Raw genomic sequence first — 14,797 nt, forward strand, 5'->3', positions numbered from 1 at the left:
TTGGGTGTAAACTCTTGCAAAATCAAATATGTAATTAGTTTTTTCTGATTAATAAAATTACGTGTCTAAGGGCACTTCTGCCATTAATACAACGTATTATTTTCGTAAATTTTTAAGTTAAAATGCAATTTTTTCAAACAAGTAGTCAATCCATCAAACAAGTGGTTAACAATCACATTTCTTTCAAAAATTGAGCAAATACTAATTTATATTTTAAATTTTAATTTTCGAGACTTTGAAATGGATTGAAACTTACGGTTTAACTTACTGTTTCAATCCCTGTCCCAAAAATACATTTTAGAACTACAATTACAAAGGATAGTAACTAATTCTTTTAATATATAGCAATAGTGATCACATAGTTTCACTATTCTTTTTCCTAAGCGACAGGGACAAGCTACTATGTAGCACTTGTTTTGGGAGGAGGAATGTAGAGAAGGAGAAGGGAGATAATGGAGAGAAAAATGAGAGAACTCGAACTTGGATATATTAGAAAGTGTTAGTTTTAACTTGGACACACTACAACTAGTTGGGCTTGGGCTTGGAGGGCCACAGGTTCCCTGGGCTAGGAAATCATTCCTAATTGACTAGGAGGTAAATTCAGTAGCGTAGCCTAGCGGGAGCATCCCAACCAAACCACTAGAACATGTATTCTTCCATTTGTTGTTTTATTTATGTAAATCACTGCAAAATGAAATTTGTTACATGTTTAATATGTTGTAAATCAAAATTTACTTGTATATTATTATCAAATAAATGTTGAGTTATAAACATGTTATTTTACTTCTTATTGTAATTAAATTAAATGATAAATTTGGTTTAGTTAGAAGATCTAGGATAGGTCCTCACATATGGTATCAGAGAAAGGTTCAAAATATGGATGCTAGACCCGCCAATTTCAAAATTTGAACTTGTTGTTAGAAGATCCTTTCAAAAGAAGAAGGGAAGATGAGGGTTACTTAGAAGTGGTTAGTTACTTTCTTCTCATTGTATTTATTTGTTGATATTCGAGAATAATTCAACCCATGGAGCACTAGATTCAAAGTGAATCCAAAGTCGTCCACAATTATCTAACATAAAGAATAAGGTCATACATAATTGATTATTGACTTCTGCAACATAAAGAATAATATAGTTAGAATTGACATATCACATTCTAGTTGCTTTTGGTAATAGTATAATGGGTATCTAGATCCCTAAAGGCTAAGGTACACAAAATTTATGAGGTTAGGTGTTTTAGTGAGGCTTGAGACTTTGGCTTGCTAAAATAGAGGTTGAAGTCTTGATAGCCATTTTATTCAACCTGGAATTTAAGTTGAACTCTGCAAGCGGTCATGCTTAGATTCTGAAGCTAATATGTGAATTCCATCCAAATGTTGCAATTTTTTGTTGTTTGTAGTGTCTCCAGGTAAAAAAAATCTAGGTTTAGGTTCTATATTTACAACCTCTGGTTGTTTTTCCCAAGAATCTATAGGGGTATTCAAGTCCCAGTGTGACTTCATTTTTAATAAAAAAAGGGTACTAGCTCGTGTTCTGTCTTGATTTTAAAATTTGAATTTCATAGATTAATTAACAATCCTTCTACATTAGATATCAATATAACCAGGCATATGCATATTCCAGATGAAGCATTCCCTGATAACCATTTGTTCAAAAAAAATCTAGGCAATCTACTCGAAAATAATCCCAATGTCATAAAATTGTAGCTAATGAAAGAATATAACTATTTTTACAACAACTGGTGAGGGTGAGATCACTGCTAGAAATGCCCATTCTAGCAAGTCAGGGCGAATGGGAATTCACCAAAGTCCTAATGCAACCTATCATCATTCTCTCCATCGTTAAGCAAAGCAGTTGTAGAACACTCCCCAACTACAATAGACATTTTACTACATGCAGTTGTGTCCAAATTATTTCCAGATCCTAGAGAAATAGACTTACAACATAGGGATAACTCCATTGATTCCACTCTCTTTCACATGCGTTTCCGTTTACCATCAAATTGAGTAATAAAGCATTTCAATTTACAACCTGCTAGTTTGTCCATTTGAGAATCAATCCACTGTTTCCTTAACCCCATTAGTGATCTCTCCATTATTGTGGAATGGTGATTCACAATCGACTAAGAATTTGGGACCCCTATAGAATCTTTCATGTTTTTCAAACGTATTAAAAGGCTGAAGATCGCCACATCCATGGCTCTTGAATTTTTTTCCGTTGAGCTTTCACAATGTGATTTTATCAAGTTTATGTACAACTGGACTCTGTCTTTGCACACAACCATATATCCACGTGACTCTTTTGGGGAAAAAGCAATAAAAGAATATTATTTTATTTTGATTTTTTTTTGTCTAAATGCTTTATGTATCAACCAGAGTGAAAAACAACTATTCTTAAGTGCTAAATGCATGTTAAATGCCTCTTGAAGTTTTTTTCATTAAGATTTCACAATGTGATGATATCAAATTTATGTACAACTGGACTCTGTCTTTGAACACAACCATATATCCACGTGACTTTTTTTTTGGGTGGGGGGTGGAGCAGTAAAAGAAGATTATTTTATTTTGGATTTTCTCTCTAAATGCTTTCTGTGTCAACCACATTGCAAAACAACTATTAAGCTCACAATGTGATGATATCAAATTTATGTACAACTGGACTCTGTCTTTGAACACAACCATATATCCACGTGACTTTTTTTGCGGGGCGGTGGGGGGGGGTTGGGGGGGGTGGTGGAGCAGTAAAAGAAGATTATTTTATTTTAGATTTTCTCTCTAAATGCTTTCTATGTCAACCACATTGCAAAACAACTATTCTAAAGTGCTGAATGCATGTTAAATGTCTCTTAAGTTTTTTCAATGAGCTTTCACAATGTGATGATATCAAATTTATGTACAAGTGACTTTGTCTGTGGACAAAGCCATATATCCATGTGACTTTTTTTTGGGGGGAAAAACAATAAAAGAAGATTATTTTATTTTTGATTTTCTGTGTAAATGCTTTATGTGTCAACCAGAGTGCAAAACAATTATTCGAAAGTGTTAAATGTGTATAAAATCAATGTTTTTCATTTGTCACCTAGGTGAGGCATCCTAGTTGGTAACACTCGAGTTAGCAAGAATGTTGGTCCTTCGAGGCCCTGGGTTCAAGTCTTCCCTAGATAAAAAAAAAAGAAAAGTGAAAAATGTAAACAAAAGTGAACTTTGGAAAATAGACTAAAAAAGCATCAAAAGTTTGAAATGCCCGTGATTTTCATTCTTCAATAATATCATGTTTATAATAATTCAAAATTCAAAGCAATAACAACTCCTTATGGTCACTAGGTATAAAGAATAAATAAGATAAATAATATAGCCAAAAAAATCCTTAATAATCATATAAAAAACCAGATAAAGAAAATATGGGCAAAAATTCTTGATAATCAAAACATAGGACTACTTTTAATTAATTTATTTATTAAAACAACACAGAATAAAAAAAAAACAAACTATTTTGTATAAGTAATTTTTTTTATCTGTTAGGAAAAAATAACTATGATATGTCGTTTTATCTATATAATCATGCAAACGTTATAACTTATGATTTGAGAAGAAAAGAGAATAAAACGTTATAACTTATGATTTGAGAAGAAAAACTAAGTAAAAATCTCTATCAAAATGTTGGATTTTTAGATGTAAGATAATGAAGTTATGTAGAGTATTGTATCTTTTATTATTGAATATTTTTTAAACTGCTTTATATATATATAAATGAATTAATTTATTATAAAAATCAACTATTTTATAAATTTTAAGTTATTGTATTTTATGCTTTATATGAATATGAATTAACTTATTATAAAAATCAACTATTTTATGAATTTTAAGTTATTGTATTTTAAAATTTAAAATTTTAATGTTTTATCAACTATCTAATATAATGCACTGCGTAAATCCCCCATACTTAAATTCAAAAAGAGTCAAGGGATCTCTACTTGAATGGTTCATGAGGCACAATACTTGCTAAGGTTTTGCAAATGGGGTAGCAAGCTAAGTGGGCTTGATTGTGGAAAAACTCCACAGTTAAGCGCGCTTGAGCCAGAGGAGTTCTGGGATGGGTGACCTCCTGGGAAGTCCTGGTTACCGGGTGCAAGCCCCGGAAGTGATGATTGATGCTATGTGATTCGTTCTCCACATTTCACTAGTTTCAATCCCACTTCTTCACCCCTGTGAGCATCACCCGATGCAATGAGTGCTAAGTGAACTATTCAAAAAATCATGAGAAATTAGTCAGTTACGACTACCTCTCATGGAAATGGTCATACGTTTGAATGACTTACTTAACGCAGTTGAATCCCAAAAATGATATCTAATATAATGCACTGCGTAAATCCCCCATACTTAAATTCAAAAAGAGTCAAGGGATCTCTACTTGAATGGTTCATGAGGCACAATACTTGCTAAGGTTTTGCAAATGGGGTAGCAAGCTAAGTGGGCTTGATTGTGGAAAAACTCCACAGTTAAGTGCGCTTGAGCCAGAGGAGTTCTGGGATGGGTGACCTCCTGGGAAGTCCTGGTTACCGGGTGCAAGCCCCGGAAGTGATGATTGATGCTATGTGATTCGTTCTCCACATTTCACTAGTTTCAATCCCACTTCTTCACCCCTGTGAGCATCACCCGATGCAATGAGTGCTAAGTGAACTATTCAAAAAATCATGAGAAATTAGTCAGTTACGACTACCTCTCATGGAAATGGTCATACGTTTGAATGACTTACTTAACGCAGTTGAATCCCAAAAATGATATCTAATATAATGCACTGCGTAAATCCCCCATACTTAAATTCAAAAAGAGTCAAGGGATCTCTACTTGAATGGTTCATGAGGCACAATACTTGCTAAGGTTTTGCAAATGGGGTAGCAAGCTAAGTGGGCTTGATTGTGGAAAAACTCCACAGTTAAGCGCGCTTGAGCTAGAGGAGTTCTGGGATGGGTGACCTCCTGGGAAGTCCTGGTTACCGGGTGCAAGCCCCGGAAGTGATGATTGATGCTATGTGATTCGTTCTCCACATTTCACTAGTTTCAATCCCACTTCTTCACCCCTGTGAGCATCACCCGATGCAATGAGTGCTAAGTGAACTATTCAAAAAATCATGAGAAATTAGTCAGTTACGACTACCTCTCATGGAAATGGTCATACGTTTGAATGACTTACTTAACGCAGTTGAATCCCAAAAATGATATCTATTATTATATTTTTAATTTAATTTTTTAAAAATAAATTAATAAATAAATATAAATTTATTTTAACTTAAATTATTTACCAAAAAAGTGTAAAATATACTTTCCACACTAGGTTTCATAAGGAATAAGTTGCTGCCATCTTCTCGCTAAATCTCCCTGTTTCCTAACCATGGAATCAATGATATATTACTAATTTTGGTAGGAGGATACAAGGAAATGCACAAAAGCAACAAAATCGAATAAACTTGATGTCATCCCCTCCTGAAATATGCAAACCGGTAGGATTGTAATTTATTTTTCAAACCAATCTAAGTCTTTCTTTTATTTATTTTTTAATTTTTTTTCTAACTTCAGCACACGGCTTCAAATCAAGGCCATGAAAATTTGATGAATGTCCCCCTCAAAAGAAGTTGGGTATACTTATTTACTTTAAAAAATTTATTTGGTCAAAAATAAAATAAAGAAAATTAAAAATAATTTTATGTTTAAAATAAAAATTTTACTAAATTAAAATAATAAGGTAAACTTTATTTAGTGAAGTTAGTGGTGGTTTTTGAGCTCCATGTTTATGAGAATTCATGATATTGACCCATGGTATTCATGGGTCATATCATTGAACAATATGCTTGAAATTTTATGGTTAGTTTTGACGTGATAAGAGTAAATGTTATTGTGAAAATTAATGTATATAGGTCGTTAGATTCTAAAATAAATTTGATAATTTATTTACCAAGTTCTTACAATATAATTGTTTTATAAATGCGTATAATAATTTTAAAGTAAATTTCACAACTTATATATCAAGTTTAAAAAAATGCTTTAAGTAAAATAATTTTAAAATAGATAATATTAACTCTTTCACAAGATAACTTGTTTAATGAAAGATAACTTGTTTATATATTAGTTATAGATTTTTTTATATATTAGTTATAGGTTTTCAACTTATCCTTTATTATTTAATGTTTTTAACTTTGAATTATTTTTATATATTTATAAAATCTTGTGCTTGGAAAGAGGATTTACATATTCTTCATTTATTACTTTCATGATTTGCTAATATATGTGATAGATCGCTGACTTAACCGTCAAATTGTTGCGTGAAGGTGGGTTCTTTGTCCTACAAACAAGGGGGTCTCATACACCAATTTGGTGTGTGAAGGTGGGTCCTTTGTCCTACAAACAAGGGGGTCTCATACACCAATTTGGTGTGTGAAGGTGGGTCCTTTGTCCTACAAACAAGGGGGTCTCATACACCAATTTGGTGTGTGGCTTGGCCGTGACTTTAAAATTGGATAATAATAGTAATATATCTTTAATAATTGTAATATTTTATTTTTTATAATATGTTTATATAACACTTTTATTTATAGTCAAGTAGATAAATTTAATTGAAAAATACATATACATTTAGAGATTTAAATTAATTGGATATATATATTCATTTTGAGAGAATAAAATATTAAAATCAAAGCATATTCATTTAGATTTGAATTACACATAATATTTTAACCTTAGTTAAATTTTCTTTTAGAATGTGTATTAAGGAGGAAACCATGATTTAAGATTTTTAACATAAGAATATAGATGTAATAAAAATTAAATAAAAGTGATAAGAAATAATAGATATAATTTTTTTGGTGATTCATATTCAATTGTGACATAAATTTATGATGATATGAGAATATCATTTATGAAATCAATATTGCAATAAACATAAAATTGTTTCTAGTCATATGTCATCTAGAGAAATTTAGTAAGAATATGTTTAATATTTTTTTTTTGGTTATATATATATATATATATATATATATATTATTTTAATTTGTTCTATATTCTTTTATATTATCATAATTTAGGAATGTTTGGGATTTGAAATGGTGAATGAATTATATTAATGTAATTGAAATGACCACTTGGTGTTGATCTATGATGTCAATTGATAGATAAAAATACAACATACATTCATAGTTATTTGCTAAACCTTGCTTCAAGAGATGGTCTCTTCAAGAGGGGAGACCAATTGTTTATATGTCCTCTAGGAGATCCTAAGATTCATAAAATGGACATAAATGATTTTAAAACATAGTATAAAGGTTGGGAAGGAGCAACTAATGCCCATAGAAGGAAGGCATGACTAAAAGGGTATTATTCACATTAGTATTTAATTTAATTATTTGAATATATTAAAACAATTCATTAATTAACTTTAATATTAAATTAAATAAATAATTATGGTTACTAAAGAAAGTAATTTGGTGTTAATAAAGCATCAGAGCGTGACTGACAGGTACATTGCACTAGTAACCTAGCTAGTATTAAGAGAAAATTTGTAGGTTATGTAAGAGCTCACACATGAGAGGATTTAATAGATCCTTAGGGATCTACTCAGTATTAGTAATGCTCATTTATGAGCATAGTAAAAGAAAAACTTATTCCTATAATTTTATATATGTGTGTGAGTCGACTAAGAGTGGACAAGTTCTAAGTTGCATTAATAAGTCTCGTATGGAACAAATAATTGAACAGTTCAAAATGGTGAAGACACGGGGAAATCAAGGTCGAGGAGGATCATCACATGGACCTCCTACAAATAACCCATTTTTATTGCTGGAGTTGGCTCTCATCTTGTACTCCCTAGAAGCAATTAATGAGACTTTAAGAGGGCGCCAAACAACTGAGGTGGAAGTGGAACACCCTCCATCAGGGTTGGGAATTCTCAAGGGATCAATAAACTCTGATAGAGGACCTCCAGTTGAGGACATTATGAGGGAGCTCCAAAATATTAAGCTCCCAAAGTTTGCTAGAGGTCGTGCCAACAAAAAAGCATAATCCTAGTTAGAAGGAATGAGAAGGTGCTTCACACTAAGAGATTATACTACTAACTCAAAAGCTAAACTAGCGATATTCCAACTCAGAGATAGTGCCTTGAACTGGTGGGGTAACTTGGGGTGTTAACTACAACTCACTTTCGATACAATTACCTAGGAGTTATTTGAGGAGAAATTAAGGAAAAAGTACCTACCAACATATTATGAAGAACAACAAGTAGGAAACTTCCATGCTTTGGTACAAGGAAACCGCACGATAGAGGAATATGAGATTAGATTCATGGAATTGGTCAAGTATGTCTCCTACATGGATATTGGTCAACGACAAGTAGATCATTTCATTTATGGATTGAACCCTAATATTAGGGCAATGGTACGAATGTGGAAACCATCCTCAGTTGTAGAAGTTGTTGAACATGTTCATTATATTGAAGGGCACTTAGAATTAAAAGGTGGAAACAAAACCATATTTCCACAACAACCAAGGTTTTTGGGGAAGGCCCCTCGTACCTTATCCAGGGGAGGAAGTTTGAGGCCACCACCATATGGAAACAGGGTTGTCCCCACAACATCGAAAGTGGGGATAACAATGGTTTCCAGTGCAGCTTCACCCGCAGCTTTGAGAACTCATGCATATAATATTCATATGCGAGGAGCCACAAGTAAGGGAAGGGGTCCCAGGGGAAGGAAATATTTCTAAAGAACTCCACAAAATTTTGTTCAGAGTCTACCACGAACCACTTGTTGGGGATGCCGGAGACCTAATTACCAGTGTGACTCTCCTGAGTTACAAACTCGTAACAACCGTAGAGGAGGAAAAGCACCAATGGGGAGAGGAAGCAACCACCATCAGATCTATGCAATAATTGATAACTAACAAGTTGAACACCAATCTGCAATGGTAGAAACCTCGAGTATGATAAACCATGTAAAAGTTAAAATATTGTTTGATTCAAGTGCTACAAATAGTTTCATTAAACCAGTTCCATTAGAAAAATGTGGGTTGGAAGCCTATGAGCACGATGAATTTAAAAAAGTTGAAATGGCTTCTAGGATAAAACAAGCAGTAGGACCTAGTGTTGACCAATGTCAGGTGAACCTTGAGGTGTGTACAACTAAGTTGAAGGCATACGTGACAACACTGGGAACATACGATGTAATCATCAGAATGGACTGGCTAGAATCTCATCGAGCTTTGGTAGACTATTTAAAAAAGAAGGTGATTTGTTTAGATGATGAAGGTAGGTCAATTGAGATTTGTGGTATCAAGAGAGGAGTTTCCCTATTCATATCCATGATGAAGGTAAAAAACTGCCTCCAGCAAGGTTGTAAACTATATGTGGCTGAGCCTGTAACTGACTAGAAAGGGCCCTCCCTGGATCAACACCCAATTTTGTCATAATTTGAGGATGTTTTCCTGAGTGAATTAGATGGATTACCACTTATGAGGGAGATCGATTTCACAATCGACCTAAAACCTGGTGCATAACCAATATCCAAGACACCCTATAGGATGACAACTCCCGAACTTTGTGAGTTGTAGATGTAGTTAAAAGAGATTTTAGACTTGGGATTTATTAGACCTAGTATTTCACCTTAGGGTGCACTAGTGATTTTTTCAAGGAGAAGGATGGCTCCTTAAGGATATGCATAGATCATAGGGACTTGAATCAAGCCACAATAAAGAATAGGTACTCGATACCTAGAATAGATGACCTATTTGACCAAATGAAGGGATCAACGATTTTCTCACAGATCAATCTATGATCTAGATACCGAAAATTGAGGATTAAGGAAGGACACATACTAAAAAGTTGCATTTCAGATTCGGTTTGGGAACTACAAGTTCGTAGTTGTGGTTTGACCAATGCAGCAACAATATTCATGAGTCTCATGAATGGTGTGTTCAGGAAGTATTTGGACCACTTTGTGTAAGTCTTTATGGACGATATTATCATGTATTCTAAGAATGAAAAGGAACATGAAGAGCACCTAAGGGTTGTATTGAACTGCTTAAGAGAAAATCAATGATATGGAAAATTTTCAAAAATGTTCCTTCGTTTAGAAGAAAATTATTGGGCACATCATTTCAGGGGAAGGGATTTCGGTTGACCCAGAAAAGGTAAAGGCCATAATGGATTGGAAAGTACCAAAAAATGCTCATGAGGTGCCCAATAAAAGGGGGTTAGGTATGAATGGAAATATGAATGTAACATTGCATTCACTGAACTAAAGAGGTTACTAACTAGCGCACCGATCCTTCAAGTGTCGGACATGGAAAAAGACTTCACTATCTGCACCGATGCTTCGAAGCAAGGATTGGGAGCAATGTTGATGCAATAAGGCAGAGTAATAGCTTGCACATTCAGAAAGTTGAAGAAACATGAAGTGTTGTTTCTACCCAAGAATTTGAGTTAGCAACAATGATGCTAGCTTTAAAATTGTGGAGACACTACTTTGTCGGGAGAAGATTTGAGTTAATAATTGAACACCAAAGCCTGAAGCACCTCTTCACTCAACGAGATTTAAATTATAGGAAAAGGCGGTGGAGCGAATTCATGAGTGAGTATGATTTTGGGATCTCATACATTAAGGGAAAGGAGAATGTGGTTGCCGATGCACTATGTATGAGGCTACAAACCTTCTCCCTAGTACCCTTGAGGGTCAATTTGAGGGAACTTGTGTTGGAGAAACTCTTTGAAGATAGTTTTTATCTAAAGGTTATATAAACACTCCAAAGTGGGAAGCGGATATAACCAAAGTTTGAGGAATATGTCCTTGAACCAGATGGACTATTGAGATTTCAAGGGAGAACTAACATCCCTAAGGAAGGGGGTATACAAAGAACCATCCTCAAAGAATCACATAGAGCACTCTATTATGGTCATCTTAGAGTGAAGAAGATGTATGCAGACATGAAGAAACTCTTCTTTTGGGCAGGCATGAAACATGACATAGTCTAGTTTATCACCAAATATCTTGAATGCCAATGAATGAAGGTTGATCATCACCATCCAACAAGACTCCTACAACTGCATGACATCCCTATGTCTAAATGGGAGGTCATTTCTATGTATTTTGTTGTGGGTTTTCCACTCACTTCACAAAGACACAATGCTATATTGGTTGTAGTTGATAAATTGAATAGAAGTGTCCATTTCATCCCAATGAGAAACACTTACGATGTTACTGATGTGGCACAATTTTTTATAAGTGAAGTTATTCAGCTACATGGGTTACCCACAAAGATCATTTCTGACAGAGTCTCTCACTTTACATCTAGGTTTTGGACAAATTTGTAGTCAACATTGGGGACTCAGTTGAGCCTGAGCATTGCATATCATCCAGAAACAGACGGGCAGATTGAAAGAGTAAATCAAGTTATGAAAGACATGCTTAGAATGTATGTCATGGATAATTAGAATCAATGGGAAAGGTACTTACCATTGGTAGAGTTTTCCTATAATAACAGTTACCATAGTTCAATCGGGATGCCTCCTTATCAAGCTCTATATGGTAAACCATGCAGGATGCTATTGAGTTGGGAAAAGTTGGAGGACAGAGTAATAGTTGGACCAAAATTAGTGCAAGAAATGGAGGAGCATGTAAGACGGATTCGACAAAGGTTAAAGGAAGCACAAGAGAGACAGAAGAGTTATGCCAATGCACATAGGACTGATCATAGTTATGAAGCAGGAGACCAATTTTTTATTCATACACGACCCAACAAAAGCACCATTTGGTTTGGGAAAGGGACGAAACTGTCACCTCGGTTTATAGGACCTTTTAGAATCAAGGAGAAGATTGGACCAATTGTCTATCGTCTTGTACTGCCACCCAATTTGCATAAAACTCATGATGTTTTTCATGTATCTATTCTATGACATTATGTTTTTGATGAATATCAGAAACTGGATTGAAGGGAATTGTATGTCTCAGATGTGGGAACAACAATGGTTGAACCATTACACATATTGTATTGTAGGGATTGATAACTTAGACATCGCATGGTGGACAAGGTTAGGGTCTAGTGGGACAAGTATAACCCAAGATCTGCTACTTGGGAGGATGTGGAGACTATACGCGGTGACTACCCCTCACTTTTTAAGCATATGTGATGCCCATTTTGACTTAGATAACTACTCATGTTAAGTCTTTATTTGTAGTTTCATGTTGTTTTATTTATGAATGCTATGTAATATTGATGCATTTTAGTTGGAAAAATGAAACAACTTATATAAATGATTTGATGGATTAGGTATTGTTGATTAAAATATTTGATGTATGACTTATTTGATGTATGGTTTACTTGAGGTATGACTTACTTGGTTATGATTTATCTAGTGTATGACTTATCAGAGTTATTATTGTTTAATGTATGGCTTAAGGGGATATGATTTATCTAATGAATGACTTATCAAAATTATGGTTTATCTAATGTAAGATTTATTTCCAGTATGTTGTTATGAAGTACAAAATTGGCACGTGGATACTAGACTTAATAACATGATGATTAATATCACTTATCTATATATATTTTGCTGTTATGTATATGCATGAATGAAAACTAACCTGTAGATTGGAAATAATTATATGATAACCAAGATCTACACTTTTGGTGGGGGAATGTTGAGACATCCAATGAGGAATGGTATGATGTACATTGTTCTATTACATTTTGTTTCTATTTGATATGCACTATTATGACATGGAAAAAGTGTAAATGGTAGGTGACAAGACTGTCTGACTAGATTATTTAATGACAAGTATCCAACCAACATCGTAGTGTGGTCCATATTAGGGTGTTGACCCTAGTTTTGAGGAGGGGTGGAGGCATTTCCCATTGTGTAACCTCCAAGCTTGGAATTGTGGGAGGGAAATGATAGACACACTCCCTTAGACATATGATGATGATTGTCAGTTTCCTGTTGGGGAAGTTAGGTCGATATAGTCGAGGCTTTCACCATATTGTTTTGATCAGTGGTTAGATCGGTATAACCGATGCCATAGTATATTGCAACAAATGATGGATATGATGGGAGCGAAATTAGGTCAGGGAGGATAGGAGGCTATAGGTTAATTGAAGACTCTTGATGGGAAGTGGTATGCTTGCTTGACTTACTTAATTTGACTACTATATTGATCTCTATTTTATTATGCCTTATTGTCAAATTTCTTTCGAACTCCTTGTGTCCTTTTCACTCTAACTTTAGGATGAAGTTTTTTGAAGGAGGGGTGTATGTAATGCCCTACTTCATACTCTCATGCTAATTTTGATTACTGTTTAAGTAAATTGAAAATATTGACATATAATTATTAAGTAATTTTGGTATATACATACACTTGTGAATTTGTAATTTTATTTTACTCATATGACTTTTATTATTTTTTATTATTTAATTTCCAAGGTGTCTTCTCAAATTCACTTTTGGATAAATATGGTCTTCTCCAATTTATTTCTAAATTAAATATCCATATTTCACTTCCCAAGGTCTCTTGTCAGATTTATTTTGGGATAATATATGAAAAAGAAAAACAAGGTCATTAAATTAAAAGGATGGGGGGTATTAATGACATTAATGGTAGGTGGATGAGAGGAAGAGACATAAAGGGAATGAGGATGAGAAGAGAAGGGGGGAGATCCTTGTTCTTTATTTTGGCATTGGAGGATTTTATTTTGGGAGGAGGAATGTGGAGAAGGAGAAGGGAGAGAATGGAGAGAAAAATGAGATAACTCAAACTTGGATCTATTGGAGAGTGTTCGTTTTAACCTAGACCCACTACAATTAGTTGGACCTGGGCTCAGAGGGCTAGGGAACTTGTAGAGGTTCCTTGGGCTAGGAAATCATTCCTAGTTGGATGGGAGGTAAATTCAGTCGGGTATCCCAACATGAGCATCCCAACCAAGCGATTGGAACATGTATTCTTCCATTTTTTGTTTTATTTATGTAAATTGTTGCAAAAATGAAATTTCTTACATGTTTAATATGTTGTAAATCAAATTTTACTTGTATATTATTATCAAATAAATGTTGAGTTATAAACATGCCATTTTCCTTCTTATTGTAATTAAATTAAATGATAAATTTGGTTTAGTTAGAAGATCTAGGTTAGGTCCTCACACTAATCTCATAACTGTATATTTGTATACTGATAAATTACATTAACGCAAATGTTCTTTTAGTCATAAAGTTACCAATCCTCATAAAACCCTAGTAATAAGCAATAAAATAATTTAATAAAATGCCCATCAAGAACTTAGCAATGGATATGAGAAACTATATAGATCCATTAAAAAATTAATGAATTAATGTATATAGTTCTCTTATCTCATAACTGTACATTTGTGTAACGATAAATTACATGAATGCATATGTTCTTTTAATCATAAAGTTAGTCACACTCATAAAACCCTAGTAATGAACAATAACATCATTTTTTGAAACAAATAAAATGTCCATCAAGAAGTTGGCGATCGATGTAAGATTATACATTATAGATAATCAATGAAATCCTTTGTAACACCATAATCACTCACATATTGTACATGTTAAATACACAAACGTAGGTTGATTGATATAAATAGTTGTTGGATCTACAAGAAAGGATGGATAGTTTGGAACTGAAAAATTGGGGTGCAAGATGCAAGTGCGCCTATTGTAATGTGTTGATACTTCAAACAAAGCGATGCAGTTAACACTACAATCACATGGTCATATGTTTAAAATCTCTGTTGTGCCAAGCCAAG

The sequence above is a fragment of the Pinus tabuliformis genome, chromosome X (genome assembly GCF_031772625.1).
Source record: "Pinus tabuliformis cultivar Carrire ecotype Pingquan chromosome X, CPIR1, whole genome shotgun sequence".
NCBI classification, from domain to species: Eukaryota; Viridiplantae; Streptophyta; class Pinopsida; order Pinales; family Pinaceae; genus Pinus; species Pinus tabuliformis.